Raw genomic sequence first — 17,972 nt, forward strand, 5'->3', positions numbered from 1 at the left:
TTTTTGGGGGGGGGGGGTTTGTTGTTTTTTTTGTTTTGTTTTTTTGTTTTGTTTTTGGTTTTTTCCCCAGATTGGTCTAACAGTGATCATCACATTGACGCATGCGAAAAAAAAATGTTTTTAATAAAATGCACTCTTGAAATTATTGACAGAGTACTTCACAAAAAGAAAATAAGCAAGAAATAGGGAGTGAAGGGCGAAATGGCTAATGATGGCACTGCGACAAAGAGAAAGTGAGTGAGATCCGACAGAGCAAAAGGACGAAAGACAGCTATTAGATAGTTGAATTGATGATGGATCGATTGACAGGTAGGTCAGCAGAAGAAGAAGAAGAAGAAGAAGAAGAAGAAGAAGAAGAAGAAGAAGAAGAAGAAGAAGAAGAAGAAGAAGAAGAAGAAGAAGAAGAAGAAGAAGAAGAAGAAGAAGAAGAAGAAGAGAAGAAGAGAGAAGAAGAAGAAGAAGCAAACAACAAAAAGAGAGAACAAGAAGAGAGAGAGAGGAGAGAGGAGAGAGAGAGGAGAAGACAGAAGAAGAAGAGAGAGAGAAGAGGAGAGAGAGAGAGAGAGAGAGAGAGAGAGAGAGAGAGAACAGAGACAAAGAGAGCACCATTGGCAATATTCCAACCAAACCGGCGTCACCCTAATCTGCAGATAACTCCTGGTCACAGTATTTAATCTCTTATCACATTGTCATCATTTCCCCATTGGTCAAAGAGAGAGAATCGGGGGCTGCAACCCGGGTAAAGTACACGAAAGATAATATCATCTTTCTCTGATCGATATGACAATGTAGATACAACAAACGCTTTACATTCTTACAACATCAATGGGCAGCAACAACGACATGAAATCAATGACGATGTGATCGTGCTGCTATGTGGTCTAGTTCTATGACACTCGCCTTCGGATCGGAAGGCCCTGGTTCGAGTTCCGTTCTTTGAAAATGCTCATTACTCACATTCTCTCACCGTGTTAAACGAGTACCTGGTCGTCAACAGCGTTGTCTCTGTCGGGAAAAAAATATATTGCCTACAGTCTACACGTTAAGTGTTGCTGTTAGCTAGAGAGCCCTTTTGAAGCGCTTTGAGCACGTTAAGTGGATATTGCTCTAAACAACAATATTAAACCATACACCATCTCATTTCAAACAATCCGAATATTACCATAACGCGGGCCGTAATGTGTATCTCCATCTTACATGTCAAGACGAACAACAATTTTATACAACTGCAATAAATCGAGATTAAGAACAAAAAATTAAACCAGATTATAAATAACGCTAAAACGGATAAAAACCCATCTCTTTTCATATTGTTCGTCATTTTCGTATATCTATTATCGTATGTATTGTATCGTATCGTTTAAGAGCTAGATGTGTAACTTTTATGCTTAAATACAATTTATCAAACGGCATTCAATGTTAATATTCGAAGTATAATTAACCCAATTTACATTCATTTGGTATGTCCAACGACGTATAATTGAGAGTTTCAAACAATTGTTATACAAAAATGGAAGTAATATCCAATGTCATGTTCCATTATTCATAAAAATTAAATATTATGTTGGCAGTTCTTTATCAATGGCATTCTTAAAAACACTAATTGAATTCAAACTTTTTGTCTCAAACTTTTAATTATTCTTTCTTTCCTTCTTTTTTATTATTTTTTTCTTTATTTTTTTTCTTCTCTTTCTTTCAATGATAATCTACAGTTATTGATTTAACATTTTTTTTAATGCGAGTTTCTATATTATCTGTTAAGTCAGATTAATCAATAATCTAATTCAATGTTGTATTCATCTGTATGTATATATAGAGAACTAGGCGAACATAGTATTTGTATGTCTGATAATCGAATGCAAGTATGGGCCTGTTTTTAACGTTGTTGAATTGGACAATATTTTGATTTCGTTTGCGGGTGTATTTACATTATAACTTATAACAATAGAGACTCGTGCGTTTGGGTTTTCATTTGATTGTACTTCTGTTTGTTAGTTTAGTTGTTTGCTTTTTTTTGTTTTGTTTTGTTTTTCAATTTTGAGTTCGTTTGCGAGTGTATAAAACAATAACAGTACAATCGATAGAGGCTCATGCGTTTGGTATTTAATTTGTCTGCTTGTCTGTCCGTTTGTTTAATCTTTCTTTGTTTTATATTGTATAATATACTACTTCATAGAGATTAATGTTATGTTGATAAGGTCTAAGCTAGAAGTGTATCTAAATCGAATACCAGACATAGTCGAGGGGTATAATATAACCCACAAAGACGAAACGTCTTTTTACAATTTGTTTGGCCCAAAAATAAAACACATCAAAGCTTTAGATTTAAGAATTTTTGGCAAATTGGGTGGGGTTCTTTTCGATCGTAGCTCCGTTGATAGAGCACTCGCTTTGCACGCAAATGGGCCAAGATCGGTCCCGTATGCAGTCGAGATGTTTTCTGACTTCCTGTCCATCAATTAACGAATGGGTAGCTGGGTCTGTTAGATTTGGCGGAAGTACTTTGGGATAGACTAACGTCCTATCCAAAGGATAGCAAGCAATTGCTGTTGTCCGTTCACGCTATAAAAACCGGGATAAAGTTCGACTCCATGGGCCCAATGGCACGGAAGGACTCTTTTTTTTTCTTATCGATCGAATATGGGGAAGCAAAATGGAGGTCCCGATAGCTAGCTGCTACAAAATTCAATAAATAGAACGTAGATGACGTCACTCTGGTCTTTGTTATTGTTTTTTGAGTAAATTATTATTATTATCATTATTATTATTATTATTATTATTATTATTATTATTATTATTATTATTATTATTATTATTATTATTATTATTATTATTATTATTATTATTATAATTATCATTATTATTATTAATATTATTGTTGTTGTTGTTGTTGTTGTTGTTGTTGTTGTTGTTGTTGTTGTTATTATTATTATATTAGAGTAATCATGTGTTCTATCCAAAAATGCAGCAAGCTATTAGGTCAGGTAATGTGTGATTGGATGAATGGAATGTTGGCTATGTGGTTAAATTAATTTCAAACCACCCGCTACACTGACAAAAATAAATCAAGTGGAAGGGTGATGTAACGCATTTGTCACGCCCTCTTTCAATCCAGCAGTAATTGGGTCGCTGAAACTATTACATGTGGCGGGGAGTACTTTGAGGTAGACGAACGTCCTATTTAAGGTGTTGCAAGAAATGACTACTGTGCTCTTAAAGCTATAGAAACCGGAATAAACTCCGGTCCTAACGGCCTTTTGGCTCTACTGGACCACCTAAAATGAATATATAATTTATATTTATTTTTTAAACAGATAGTAAGGTTGTCAGGCTAGAATTAGTTTTTTAAAGTATTTTTTTTTTTTTCATGTAAGGCAGTAATAATATGTGACTGAATGAATGGAATTCGGGCTATGTATTTCAACCCACCCGCTACACCGACAACAATGAATGAGGTGAAGGGATGTTATAACGCAAGCTGACACCCTCTGTCCGCCCAACCTTAATTGGGAAGCTGGGTCAGTTAGATCTGGCGGTAAGTACTTAGCGATAGACTAAAGTCCCATCAAACGGGTAACAAGAAAAAGGATAGTGTTTGTTTAATGCTACACAAACCGGAATAACTCCAGTATCATGGGCCTTGTGGCTTTGAAGTTTGAAAATGTCTAAAGACGTTTATATATATATATATATATATATATATATATATATATATATATATATATATTTTATATATATATATATATATATATATATTATAACAGCCAGCAAGGCATTCCTCACAAAATATCTATTTATTCAAAAGTATTTTGTCAGGTAAGGCAGCAATGTGAGATTGCGTGAATGGAATCTGGGCTATGTATTTCATCCCACTCGCTACACTCAATACAATGAATCAGGTGAAGGGATGTAATAACACACGAAGCTCACACCTTCTGTCAATCCAACCGTAATTGGGTGGATGGGTTTGTTGTATGTGGCGGAAAGTACTTTGCGATAGACCAATATCCAATCCAAAGGGTAGCAAGCAATTGGCCACTAACTTTATTACCCTGTAAAACCCAGATAAGTCCCGATTCCATGGGTCTTTTATTAATTATCTGAATAACCTGTACAACTTCTTTTTTTGTTTTTTTTTTAAGATAAGCAAAGGCTTTCCGAACAAAAATATTTCTTCAAAAGTATTTTGTCAGGTATGGCAGTAATGTGTGATTGAGTGAATGGAACCCGGGCTATGCACTTCATCCCACCCGCTACATCGACAACAATGAATCAGGTGAAGGGACGTTATAACGCAAGCTGGCGCTTAATCAATTAATGGAATCGAGGAGAACATACGATAAGACGTGGGGGGGGGGGGGAGGTGGGGGCGGAGAATGAGAGAGCAGAACGGGAGATACAGAGAGAGAGAGAAAGAAAGAGAGAATGAGATTTCAGAGAGAAAGGGAGGAGGGCAAGGCTACTAGAGGCACCGGAGGAATGTGATAGAGATAAAGAAAGAGGAAGAAGAAAAAAGGTGAAACACGATAGTAAACTATTGAAAAAGAGTTGAGTGCTAACGAGAGAGAGAGAGAGAGAGAGAGAGAGAGAGAGAGAGAGAGAGAGAGAGAAGATTATGCTCATTATCATAATAGTAATAATAAATTAACATCGTCATCATTATCATCACCATCATTGCTGCTGCTGCTGCTGCTGCTACTGCTACTACTACCGTATTATTATTATTATTATTATTATTATTATTATTATTATTATTATTATTATTATTATTATTATTATTATTATTATTATTATTATTATTATTATTATTAAAACTTAATTCCAACACGAAGATATCAACACGAAATTCCAACGCGACGGACTTCTCACAAATTATAATATTAGGTCGTGATTGTCTCTGTATATGGACACGGCAATTATCCGATAATATTCAGATATTATCAGTTTGTATCTTAACCCTTCAATGGTAATCCTGTATTTCTTTCAAATCATAATTTCTCCCTATACTTACTTATATGGTTATAATTAAGGACTTCAATTAAGAGTGCAGTGCCAACGCTGTACTGAAACTCGGATTGCATAGCTAGATGCTGTCATCGCTATCATGGTAGAAAACGGATGTGCAGTTAACAGTAAAACCGAACCCCACTTGTGAAAGGTTAACACTGGTAACGCGATAAGAACGTCATACAGACAACAACAATTAACGTGGTTACTCTGCCGTACTCGTTTGTTGTTTTTTGTTGTTTTTTTTTTTTTTTGTTTTTTTCTGGGGGGGGGGGGGGGGGGGGGGGCGGGGGAGGGGGTTGTTTTTTGTTTGTTTAAATTATGTTTAACAATTTTGGCCAGAAAACTGACCATTCTAATATCGACCCTCATCTTGTCAAAAACTCTCAAACCTGGGACAGAGACGCCAGTCCCGGGTCTGATGGTTTATATCGAGATGAGGCTCATTTTAATCCATCGATAGTGGATGGGCGTGTTTTCTGGCCAAAATATTTAAAGCGTAATATTTTTATTTTTTTCACAGTACGGCAATATTATGGCAGACGTTTTAAATCAAGTAGATTTACAGCTTACTATGAACTTACAGTTGGAGGTTATGATTGATGTTACAGTGGTCATTAATATTACAAAAACTGGGACCCCGTGTATGTTTTTTTTTTTAATGAATCACACACATTGAGAGTGATTTTGAAATAGAAGTATATTTTCTTTTTAACATCCTTTGAATCAACAGTATATATTATAGTTTATACCGGTACCTGTATGTTCTACCGTTAAATTATCTATTACGATAAATTCCCTCTTTGTCTCCATTAAAATACAAGTCAGATAAAAAGTGTTATCTCACCGATTGATGGTGACGTGAGCAAACAAAATAGTTTACAACAGTTAATTCCATTTAAATGTTCCCATTTTATATTCTTATATATTCTTAGACTTAGATATTACAAGTTATTGACCTCGAGGAAAGGCAAAGAAGACTAGGTGTTTGGCTCTCGGGTCACTAAAATTCCCAATATCGGTCAAAAATCGTATACATGTACTGCCGATCGAGGAAAGACAATTTTTTGGATTATCATATCTTCTATTTTACTGTACGGGTTGCTTTAAACTGTGCGGCTACATGGTCTTGTGGTATGACAGTCTCTTTCGGATCGTAAGGTCATGGGTTCGAGCCTCGCTCGGCGCATAGTAGTTGAAACCTTGGAAAAGGCTCTATACTCACATTCTCTCACCGTACTCAGGTGGAAAATGAGTACCTGGCCATTAACAGCGATGTTTGTATCTGTCGGAAAAAAATGTAATATCGCCTAACAGGTGTCATGTCCCGTTCTACGTGTTGCTGTTGATCAGGGACCCTTTGTAAAGCGCTTTGAGCACATGTAGTGGATATTGCTCTATATAAAAACTTATTTTTGTTGGGGGTTTTTCCCCCATATTTTTTCTCTCTGGATAAGAATATGAGTCTCTGGCATAGTAAAGTAAATTCTGCCATGTCTAACAAACCCAGTAACCCAATGGCTGCTGCCTGACAGGTGGGCCCGGGCAGGATAACCACCTTCCTGAAGTCGAGATCGATAGCGATTCCTCCACCTGTGAGTCGCAAGATTCACATGCTATGCGGTTAGACCCAAAAAAATATTTTTAAAAAAAAAACAAAAAAAAAACACCAAAAAAAACTGACAATATCCGCGAGCCAGATATAACATACCAACACACAAAACTGTGTAACCATGAACATTTATAGTCCGATTGATAGAATTTAATGAGAACGACTCATAAAAATGGCTGGATACAAACAGTTATAACACAGAGCTGAGTGGCGTCAATTTCGTTGCTTCTAATGAGCTATCAGTGCACCACAACAGCTGACAATTGGAGGGCAGTGGTGTTAAAAAGATTGTGATTCAACTTCTGTCCCAATTAGGACTCAAAATATTTATTTTTTATTATTATTGAAAACAAAAATAATACGATGGAATGAGGGTGAAATGTGGGTGAGTGAGAGTGAAATTGGTGGATTAAAAGAAAACAGCATACGCGCTCTATACACGCACGCGCACACACACATATACACACACACACACACACACACACACAATACATTTGTACACACACAAAATAGTTTCATCGATTAATGTCTTTTATAGCAATGCCCGTGCCTGTAACTCGTAAATGTTTTGTAACCGAATGCATTATCACGGTGATCTATCTACTCGTTCTTCAGCACCTCCAACCCAAAATACAGTAACCAAACCAACGTGAATGATTGTTTATCTTCACTTACTTATCGGATGGTGTTGACAGAGTATACCGTGAATCGGCCTCATAGGAAAAACGCTTGGTTGATGAAGACTAGAAGCAAAATATATCCCCACGCATGCTCAATCCTCCCAAATAAGTTGTTCGAATTTCTCTTTACTCATTTATTTTAAAATACATACGGGATATCATATTCTGATAACGCATTTTCACTAGTGCGGGGCGGTCCTTGGCAAGCTTAAGGACCACGGTCCTACGGTCCTTGGGAAATGAAGACCGCAAGGACCGGTCCTAGGACCGGTCCTTTTCGACATTGAACATTCCTGAGAGACTGTTGGAAATTCGAACCGGTTTGACCTTTGAGAGCGTGGGATCGTTCATTCTTGAACCGTTAAAGACCGCTACACGATGAAAACCGTGGCCTACAGGAGTAAAACACACGGAGTAGTCACACTCATTTCAAATTGTAACCTAATTAGAGAAGAGGGGTGATGCCTTCTTTATTTGCTCACCGTACTTCATTGTTACTTCGATAATTTAATAAAATTTGAAATTTATCCCCATTAACGGAGATAATGGCATCGCCCAAGGCGTTGATCGAGTTGTTCGTGGCGTTGATACACACACGCAACTCCTACCCCCCCCCCCCCCCCCTCCCCCCCCCCCCCCCCACACACACATTAGAGGGCAGCGAGCATTGAAGAGTAAGAGAGAGACGTGAAGTTATAATAAGAGGGGGTGGATGAGGTGATAAGAGGGGTCGATGGTGACTTTTCGCCAGATCTAACAAACTCAGCTACCCATTCATTGCTGAGTAGACAGGGATTCAGAAAAAAATCGACTGCACCGGGATCGATCTCTGGCCCTTTGCGTATAAAGAGAGTGCTCTATCAACTGAGCTATCGGGGTCCCCAAATATTCTATTGGACTTTTTTAAAATTCAGACGTTATAACTGGGTTTTTTGGAAGGAAGAAACTAATGAAACTCATATTATTTGATTAGTAAAAACACCAAACGAAATTTTAATATTATTGTATTATTTTAAATGACAACACTGCGATAGAAAGGAGTGGTGACAAGAGATGGACAAAAGAAAACAAAAAATCGGATTTGCTACTTGCTAGGTTCGCACACACACACACACACACACACACACACACACAAACACACACATCTTTTGTAGTCACATACATTTCAAACAATAACCCATTAGAGAAGAGGGGTCATGCCTTCACCATAGATCATTGTCATTGCGATCATTATGGTGTAGTAAATTTTGAAATTTACCCCGTATAATGGAATCGTCCAAGGTGTGCGCCTCCTGTTCCCCCCATCTCACACACGAAAGGGCGGTTTGCGGAGTGGAGGTCGGTGGTCGTCTGCCTGTATGGTCGTCTGTGTCGTTTAGTGTATGGCAAAGGGGGGTGGGTGCAATTAATTAAGTGGGATGGGTGGTGATTGGTGGAAGATAGGCAACCGAAGCAACGAATCGCTGGGGAAGTAGTAGGCTATGGCGCGAGACCGTAGGACCGTGGTCCTTGCAAGGACCGCCCCGCACTAGTTGAAAGGTGATAAGAAGTGAGGACCGGCGCCGGTCTTCCCCTCTGGGACCGGTCTTCGGTTCACAGCTAAAAGACCGTCGGACCGCGGTCCAGACCGGTCTTCAGCGCGGCACTAATTTTCACTGTGGTATACTTCAGCATCAACGTTAATACATGTATAGCAGACCTACCAACTACTACAAAAAATTCGTAGAATTACGAAGTTTTGGCTCCAATTCCAGAACTTCATGAACATATCTAAGTAATTAAAACTTGTTGGAAAGGGCGAGTTATTGCTGCCAGACTACATCGATTTAATGACTTTGAAGTGTTTTATTCTCGATTGATTTTTAACTATAGGGACTACAATTTTTATCTCCTAGGAATTACGAATTTTTTAAATTTTTAAGTAGGCAGGTCTGTGTATAGAATATTATAACAGTAAATTAACTATCAGGTGGCCTTTGGTTTGTCTGTTGTTTTTATTTTGTTTTTTGTTTTTGTTTTTGCTTTTTTTTGTTTTTGTTTGTTTTTTGTGTTTTGTTTTGTTTTTTTGGGGGGGGTTTTTTGTTGTTTTTTTTTTTGTTGTTTTTTTTTTTTTTTTTTTTTTGGGGGGGGGGGGGGGTCTGTTTAAGCTGGTGTAGATGCAGAAGAAGTATGCAGATTATATAACAACTGCAAAGAATGACAGAAAACATTACAATGGAATCCGCATGAAGTCAACTTTTGGTTAAAGACCTTGTTGACCCCAAATATTATGTTCTGTATCTTAAGTGTGTTCCATTGACATTGATAATGGATAAAGTCAACTTTTCATTTAGTCGCCCAATCCTTCTGGTCCGACGGTGTTGGCTTTATCAGGATTCCACTGTCACATAGCGTTAATAATGAGGTTGAGCTCATGACAAACATAGCAAAAAAAAAAATAATAATAATAATAATAATAATAATAATATAATAATAATAATAATAATAATAATAATAATAATAATAATAATAATAATAATAATAATAATAATAATAATAATAATAATAATAATAATAATAATAATAATAATAATAAATGAATATTTCTGTAAAATCACTCTTCAATGCCAAACCCTCCAAAGATACTTTTTTTTCTATCTTTTTTCTTTTTTTTTGTTAGGGGGCGGGGGGGTCTCCAGAATGCATAATTCTATGCTGTAAACTGATAAAACATCTGCCGACCCCACCCCTCCCACCTTAGCGATCGGATAATAACATGACCAATTATGTACAGAGCATCATCAAAGGAAAACCTCTAATGTTGCTAATCTCATTATCAACTGCATTCTTAAGACTACGATAAAGTTGTCACATTATTCACTTCAAACTTAGACGTCTAAGTCCATTCCAAGTTTTTTTTTAATATTATGTGTAGACGGGCTTGTCTTTATTGAACAAAGAAATTCTTTCTAATTGGAAAGCGTGGCTAGCTCAGCGGTACACTGGTCTTCTCTTCATACCAGAAAAGAACCAAGTTCGAATACCCGCTGCGCTGTGTGGCCTGGAGCGTCATCTCGCTCCACTATGTCTCGCTCTAGCTCACTTTACGGCACTGCACAGCGGCTGACGCCTGGATTAATCCAGTCTTCCCTTGGAATAGACCCTAACGACACATTTCCCCTATGGGATGAATAAAGGGAATTTTATTTACTTTTCATCCAGTAAACGGTACAATATTAATGGACAACTAAACACGCAGCTGAAGAGTGCGATAGCTCAGTTGATACAGAGCTCTCTCTCTCTCTCTCTCTCTCTCTCTCTCTCTCTGTGTGTGTGTGTGTGTGTGTGTGTGTGTGTGTGTGCGGGCGAGTGTTTTTTTGTTTCTGACCCTCGATCCATCCAGTTGTGATTAGATATCTGGGCTTGTTAGATATTATGGTCTAGTGACTTTTGATAAACAGGGGGAGTCATCTACTGATAAATGAAGCAGAAGTCTTCTGGCCAATATGAGATTAATGTGGAGTCCCAGTTGCTCAGATGGTAGAGCACTCGCTTCATACGCAAAGGGACCAAGATCGGTCCCCGGTTAAGTCGGGAATTTTTATGACCTTACTATTTACAAACCAGTGATTGGGTAGCTCGGTCAGTTTGATCTGGCGGAAAGTACATTGTGAGAAACTAACCTCCCATCCAAAAGGTAGCAAGCAATTGCTATTGTTCGTTTCACGCTCTATGGCCCTTGTGGCTCTGAAGGCTACTTAATGGCAAATTAGATGTCGAATTCAACAAGCATGGAAACGAAGAGAACCTGATCCCCCCAACAAGATTAGAAAAGAAGCCAATGAAGCAGGAGTATTGACAGTAGCAACTGCTTGATCCATCTTTGGTTAGGACGCTAGTCTATCGGAAAGTGATTTCTGCCGCACATGATAGACCCAGCTAACCACCCAATCATTGCTAGATAGATGGGGGGCGAAGGGAAGGAGGTTAGAAAAAAATGATTGTACTTGGAAATGATTGTACTTGGAAACGATTGGAGCTTGGGTTTGAGGCGAGAATCTACCAACTGAGCAATATTGATGCCCAAATATAAGCAGATTTATGCCTATTCAAACTTCAATAAAATTATTTTGGATACAACGGGAGTAGCCCATCGGTCCCCGAAGACCGCGTTGTATCCGAGGACAACAGAAGTCTAGATGAAGAAACTTGGTAATTATGTAAACCGCATAGTCTATCGATTATAAAGTGCAATTTGACGTTCACACCACGCTCAAAAGCCTTCACACAACGCTTCTTCTAATGAAAGAAAAAATATTTTTAAATGACCAAACAGACAATACTCAACTCGCTTTCAAAGCCATACCCAAATCACCTTCAAGTGGTCTTTGTGTTACAGATAAAATGATAAGGTTATAATGTACAGCAGGATGACATCAAAGTTAAGTGGATTTGACAAGATAGTCCTGATGGCACGACGGAGTTGAATTTGTTCAAAAGTCAGTATGGGAAATAAAATATAATAAAAATAAAACATGAAATTCGTTGTATAAGATTGATAAGCCTGATAAGAAACTATAATATGGCAAGCAGTAGCAGCAGCAGCAGCAGTAATAGTAGCGTTAGAGCGCGCTCTCTCTCTCTCTCTCTCTCTCTCTCTCTCTCTCTCTCTCTCTCTCTCTCTCTATCTATCTATCTCTCCAGCATTCCTCCCCTTGTATATCTCATCATCACCAAGTAAAGCTAAGGATGGCTGTGTAGGTTGGACGCCACGCCTTTCGTGTTAGGTGTCTTACCCAAAGTCAAAAACGAATAAATCATTACTTACGGACTTCCTGTCAGATCCATCAAGCCAATGGCCCCATTGAATTGAGGGTCACTTATTGACTTTCGCATTAAATCCATGCCACAACATGAATTACCTACTTGCATATATTTTGTGTACCGGCATCGGTTACACTTTACGGTTTATTTTGATTTTTGTTTTGGGGGGGGGGGGGGGGGGGGGGGGAAGCAAACAGCTAGCTCCCCCGCCGCGCCTCATATCCATGGGAAAAAAGCGTAACCAAAAACACACCGTGTATAAATCCAACACACCATGGTTTGAGAAATTCTTCCATCTTTGATACACGCAGTGTTCCGACTTTACTTTTTACCACCATAAGCGTGTAAATTGCCCAAGCACGGTTATCCTACGGATGCTATGTGTTTAGGTAAAACACTTACAACATCCGCCAGCGGAATACATAACACCAACACACAAAACTATGTGTAACCTTAAACGTTTATGGCTTCACTGATAGAATATAGTGAGAACTAATCATTAAAATGGCTGTCTAAAAACAACAACAATGAGCCGTCAAGTTAGGGTAAAATCGAGGATTTAACTAAAATAAAAATGAACGTGTAAAGAAAACAAAGAATCGGCTTTGCTGTAACGTCATCAGCAGTTTATAGCGCACGGTATACCATTATATTTATATACTAATTCAATTACACATGTCTTCCAGACAAGGGGGAACTTTTGACACATTTAGTAATATGAAACGTAGATAATTATCAAATTGGGTTTATACCATGGCCGTCTAGAGTACTATAGTTACGTCATGGTTTATAACAATCATTATTATTATTATCATTATTATTATTATTATTATTATTATTATTATTATTATTATTATTATTATTATTATTATTATTATTATAATTATTATTATTAAATTATAATAATAATAATAATAATAATGCTGAAAACTTATACAGCGCTATAACTCCGAGACACCAGACTCTAAGCGCTTAAATTACAAATTACTTTGGCTGAAACATATTCATTCACACACACAAGCACACACACACACACACACACTACACACACACAACACAACACACAACACAAACCAAACCTATCTTGCTTCTCATACCATCTACTAAAATCGAAACAATTATGTTTTAAGCGAACGTTTAAAAATAGACAAAGATTCTTTTTCACGAATGCTCTGCGGTAAGGCGTTCCAAATAGAGGGTCCGAAATGAGAAAAGGATCTCATTCCAGCATTTTTCCGAATTCGAGGGACAACTAGTTTTGTGGAATCACTGGCCGAACGTAAGGGGCGGGGTTTTGAATATCTTTCAATTAGTTCTGAAAGGTAGGAAGGGGCAGTACCTTCAAGACAACGATACACTAAAACACAAGCTTTGAATTTAATTCTTTTCCCAACAGGCAGCCAATGCAGGTCATGAAGTAGAGGTCCGGCAGAGTCGCACCTACGCTTCATGAATACTAGTCTGGCAGCGCTGTTTTGGACAATCTGAAGACGTTTCAGATTGTATTGCGAAACGCCAAACAACAGAGCATTACAATAATCCAATTTCGATAGTACGAGGGACACAACCAGGTGCTTGGTCACATCCTCAGATATGAACCGTCTAATGGAAGCAATCTTTTTTAGTTGGAAAAAGAGAGATCTAACCAAATTATTAACCTGATGCTCCATCGACAGTCCAGAGTCTAAGAATGTGCCAAGGTTTTTCACTTTGTCAACAATTTGAATAGAGGCATCCCCCAACTTCAAATCTGTTTCACTTTTCCACTTCCTGTTCCCCACATACAGCACCTCCGTCTTATCATCATTCAGTTTCAGTCTGTTCTCATTCATCCATTTCTTAACACTTTGGATACAATTTTTACTATTGGCTGATACTTCTTGTAAATTTCTCGTATTGGAAACGCAGTACAATTGCGTATCATCAGCGTATTGATGGTAAGACAGACCAAAACTTCTGATGATTTTAGACAGAGGGCCAACGTACAAAACAAAAAGAACGGGTCCAAGTACTGAACTCTGGGGAACCCCACAATCAAGAAAGATTTCCTCCGATCTATATTCATCCACCGTAATAATCTGTTTACGATTAAACAAATATGACCTAAACCAATCAAGCGCTGCACCAGACACGCCATAAGTAATTTCAAGACGTTTGAGAAGAAGATTGTGATCAATAGTATCAAAAGCAGACGATAGGTCAAGCAAAGTCAGCAAAGAACATGAACCATTGTCTATAACAGAGAGGAGATCATTAACAACCCTAACAAGTGCGGTTTCCGTCGAATGATGTTGCCTATAAGCAGACTGAAATTTTTCTTCAAGACAATTATTTTTAAGTTGAGACAGTAATTGTTTCAAAACAAGCTTTTCTAAGATCTTAGAGAGAAAAGGAAGATTAGAGACAGGGCGATAGTTTTTTAAGTTCTCTTTATCGAGATCAGGTTTTTTCAAAAGGGGTTTGACATGAGCAACTTTGTAAACGTCTGGTACAGCACCTGACTGCAACGAATTATTAACAATACGTGTAAATGGTGTTAAAATTACATCAATGCATTTTTTTAAAATGGCAGTATTTAAGGGGTCTAAATCACAACTTTTAGTTGGAGACGACATAATGCAATCACATAAGTCAGCTTCAGTAATCTTTGAAAAATGTGTTAATGAATCACCATGAAACGTGTCAAATGTTGTATGGATCGATTCAGACGAGAGTTCTTTCCTGATGGTATCCGTTTTTTCTTTAAAATATTGACCAAAGCGAGTTGGTAGATCTGCACGATCGATTAAAGATGGGAGAGCTGGTTGCGTCTGTTGTCCCAGCAGTTCCTTGGTCAAGGCAAAGAATTGTCTCGAACGTCCCACGTTTTTGAGGCTTTCTTCATAGAATTTCTTTTTGGCCCTGAAATTGACGGCTTTTGCATCATTTCTAGCCGCGATGTATCGCTTCTTATCGACAGCATCTCTGGACTTGAGCCATTTTCTTTCTGCCCGCCTCCTGGCTAATCCATTCAATTTTATTTCGGTATTATACCAGGGTGCTTGACGTCTCACTTTTACTGCTCTAGTTGTTAAGGGAGCATGCTTGTCCACCGTACCAACAATTGACTCGTGGAGAACATTCGCATCATGTTTATTTTTAACGTTATGGTCAAGGTCTTGTTTAAAAATGTTCATGTTTATATTCTTCAAATTACGAGATGTTATCTTTTTTACTTCGTGCTTCATTTGAAATAAAACGCAAAACACAATTAAATGATGGTCAGAGATTAATTTATCAATATTTGAGACAGGTGAAGAGAGAGAATGTTCAATGTCTGTAATGACATGATCTATTGTGTGGCCATGGTTGTTTGTAATTATTATTATCATTATTATTATTGTTGATGTTGATGTTGTTGACGTTCTAATCTAGTCGTTGTCAGAAAGAAAGATAATTAGAGCAACGCATGTACAATTAATTAATCAATTAATTAATTAAGTCTCATTTGTGGTCTAAACCAATTTTTATACCAAAACTAATAAACCTCTCCGACATAGTCGCCCGGCCCAATGCAATACAGCAATATTATGTATTTGTATAACAGGTATGGGCAACAAGAAATTAACGACAGCTTACAAAAGGCTTCTTAAAAAATCCGTTTAAAGGAAAGTCCAAGTAATTGGGTATCCACATTATACCAGAGGTCTTAATAACTTCAAAGGAATAATCACATTCTGAAAAAAGTTACTGATGTTTGTTTTTACTTTTTTCTTTGCTTTGCTTGCTTGTGTGTCGTTGTTCTGCTTTTTCCTTTTGGGATTGGGGTCTATTTAATTTAATTTATAATTTTATTATTATTTAATTTTTTATTTTTTTTTTTTTTTTTTTTTGGGGGGGGGGGGGGGGGGGGTTATTTGTTTATTTATCGGCGGTTTTCATTTTCCTTCCCTTTTTGTTATTTTAATGCGTGTGGTAAATCTGAGTTATTATGTTTTTGCTATATGGGTCTCTATTTACATTTTGTTTACTTCAATGCTTACTTTCTGCTTTCTGACATGATAATTCAGAGTCAATAACTATTAAGTCGTTTAAGTGACGGTCTTCCCTCCTCTCACTCTTTTTTATATCTCCCCTAGCCATCGGAGGAGGAGGAAGAGGAGGAGATGGCATGGCGTTCGCAAACGGTAGTCTTAAGAAGATCTTAAATGCTTCCCTTCCAAGCAATAAATTAGAAGCTTCTAGGACGTAATTCATCGAACAGGTTTTATGTCGGTCTGGAAAGCTATGACTGTTGAGCTCACACCATTAACACCCATGACCACAAGCAGGAGAGAAACTAAACTAGCAGTCACATCAGATTTGGTCTTGTGTTCTACGGGTTGGCAGACTAAACTCCCGACCTAGAAAAAGGCAACACTATTATCATATTCGTAATCTAATCCCAACTTATTAAAATATCTCTTGGTATGAGACAAAATATTATAAACAATGGAAGATAAATTAATCTCAACTTCAAATTTCAAAACCAGGGGAAAAAATATCTCATTGTTTTTGTTTGTTCTCTTATGTTTGTTTGTTGTTTTGTTTTTTTTTGTTTGCGTTTGTTTGTTTGGTTGTTGTGTCTTCGTGCGTTTTTATGGTGTTTTTTTTTAGGAGAGGGGTTGTCTCTATTTTCTTAAGGGGGGGGGGGGGGGGGATACTTTTCTTTTCATTTCCCTTTGGTGTATCGGATAGTAAATACCATCTTTTCCTTCGGATATTGCAAATGAGATGATAAAGTTTTAAGTTAAAGTCATGAGCTTATTTCACGAATCTTGCACGTATGCGGAGACAAACTATAACCCATTTACACGGCATGACAAGGGTGAACACTGACACCACCTGCTGTCAAGGTGTATACATTCATAATACGGCGTTCAGTCTCCCCCTTTGTGTATTTGTGTATGAGAGCGGAGGTGTGTGAGAGAGAGAGAGAGAGAGAGAGAGAGAGAGAGAGAGAGAGAGGTGGGTGGGTGTGATTGTATTGCTGTTAGCAATGTGAGTGATACAAAGAACAAGCAGAGTGACAAAGATAAAGATGAAAAGAGAAGGAATAAGAATTGGAAATACACGAAGACACGCACAGAGAGAGAGAGAGAGAGAGAGAGAGAGAGAGAGAGAGAGAGAGAGAGAGAGAGAGAGAGAGAGAGAGAGAGAAGTGGTGTTGGGAGGGGGAGGGGGTTGAAGGATCAAGAGAATGTCATTGTAAGTTGGTAACTTAACGATCCTTGCGACACTTGTAGGTCATAATGGCGTCTAGTAGACAGATAATGTGCGTGTGGTGGTTTGGTACAGGAAATCGATTATTGAGGAAGGTATTAAAAATCTAATAAAACGCTCACAAGAATTTTTTCACTTAGACCTCGTAAAAACACGGCATAAAAAACATTAAAATAATGAAACCAGACTACATCTGTCCCTCATTTTGTACTCATGATTTATTTTCGACAAGCAAGTACTTTATGCTCAGGAAAAGATCCATAAAACGGGCGTCGTAATATTATTTTTTTTTCAAACTACAGTCTTTAATATGACATAATGTATACAGATACAACTAAAAACAATCCAAACATGTGTGGTCGAGCCTTTTGGTAGTTTTGCTTCAAAACAGTAGAAAAGAATGGCCGCTTTTACCATTGGGATGATTGTCTCTATGAGAAAGACAGACAGACAGACAGATGGATAGACAGACGGATAGATAGATAGATAGATAGATAGATAGATAGATAGATAGATAGATAGATAGATAGATAGATAGATAGATAGATAGATAGATAGATAGATAGATCTTCCGTCAATATCCTCTAGTGATATCTTCACCTACTCTGTACACTACAAGCTAGATAAGA

General features: G+C 37.7%; 1 protein-coding gene across 8 annotated transcripts in view; it reads right to left on the minus strand.

The window, feature by feature from the left end:
* Window positions 1-17,972, minus strand: part of LOC144970831 (uncharacterized) — a 171,315-nt gene that overhangs the window by 136,374 nt on the left and 16,969 nt on the right. The gene's annotated exons all lie outside the window — the stretch shown is intronic.

This window comes from Berghia stephanieae, chromosome 4 (genome assembly GCF_034508935.2).
Source record: "Berghia stephanieae isolate SIO BIC M18660-M18661 chromosome 4, UCSD_Bste_1.3, whole genome shotgun sequence".
Lineage (NCBI taxonomy): Eukaryota > Metazoa > Mollusca > Gastropoda > Nudibranchia > Aeolidiidae > Berghia > Berghia stephanieae.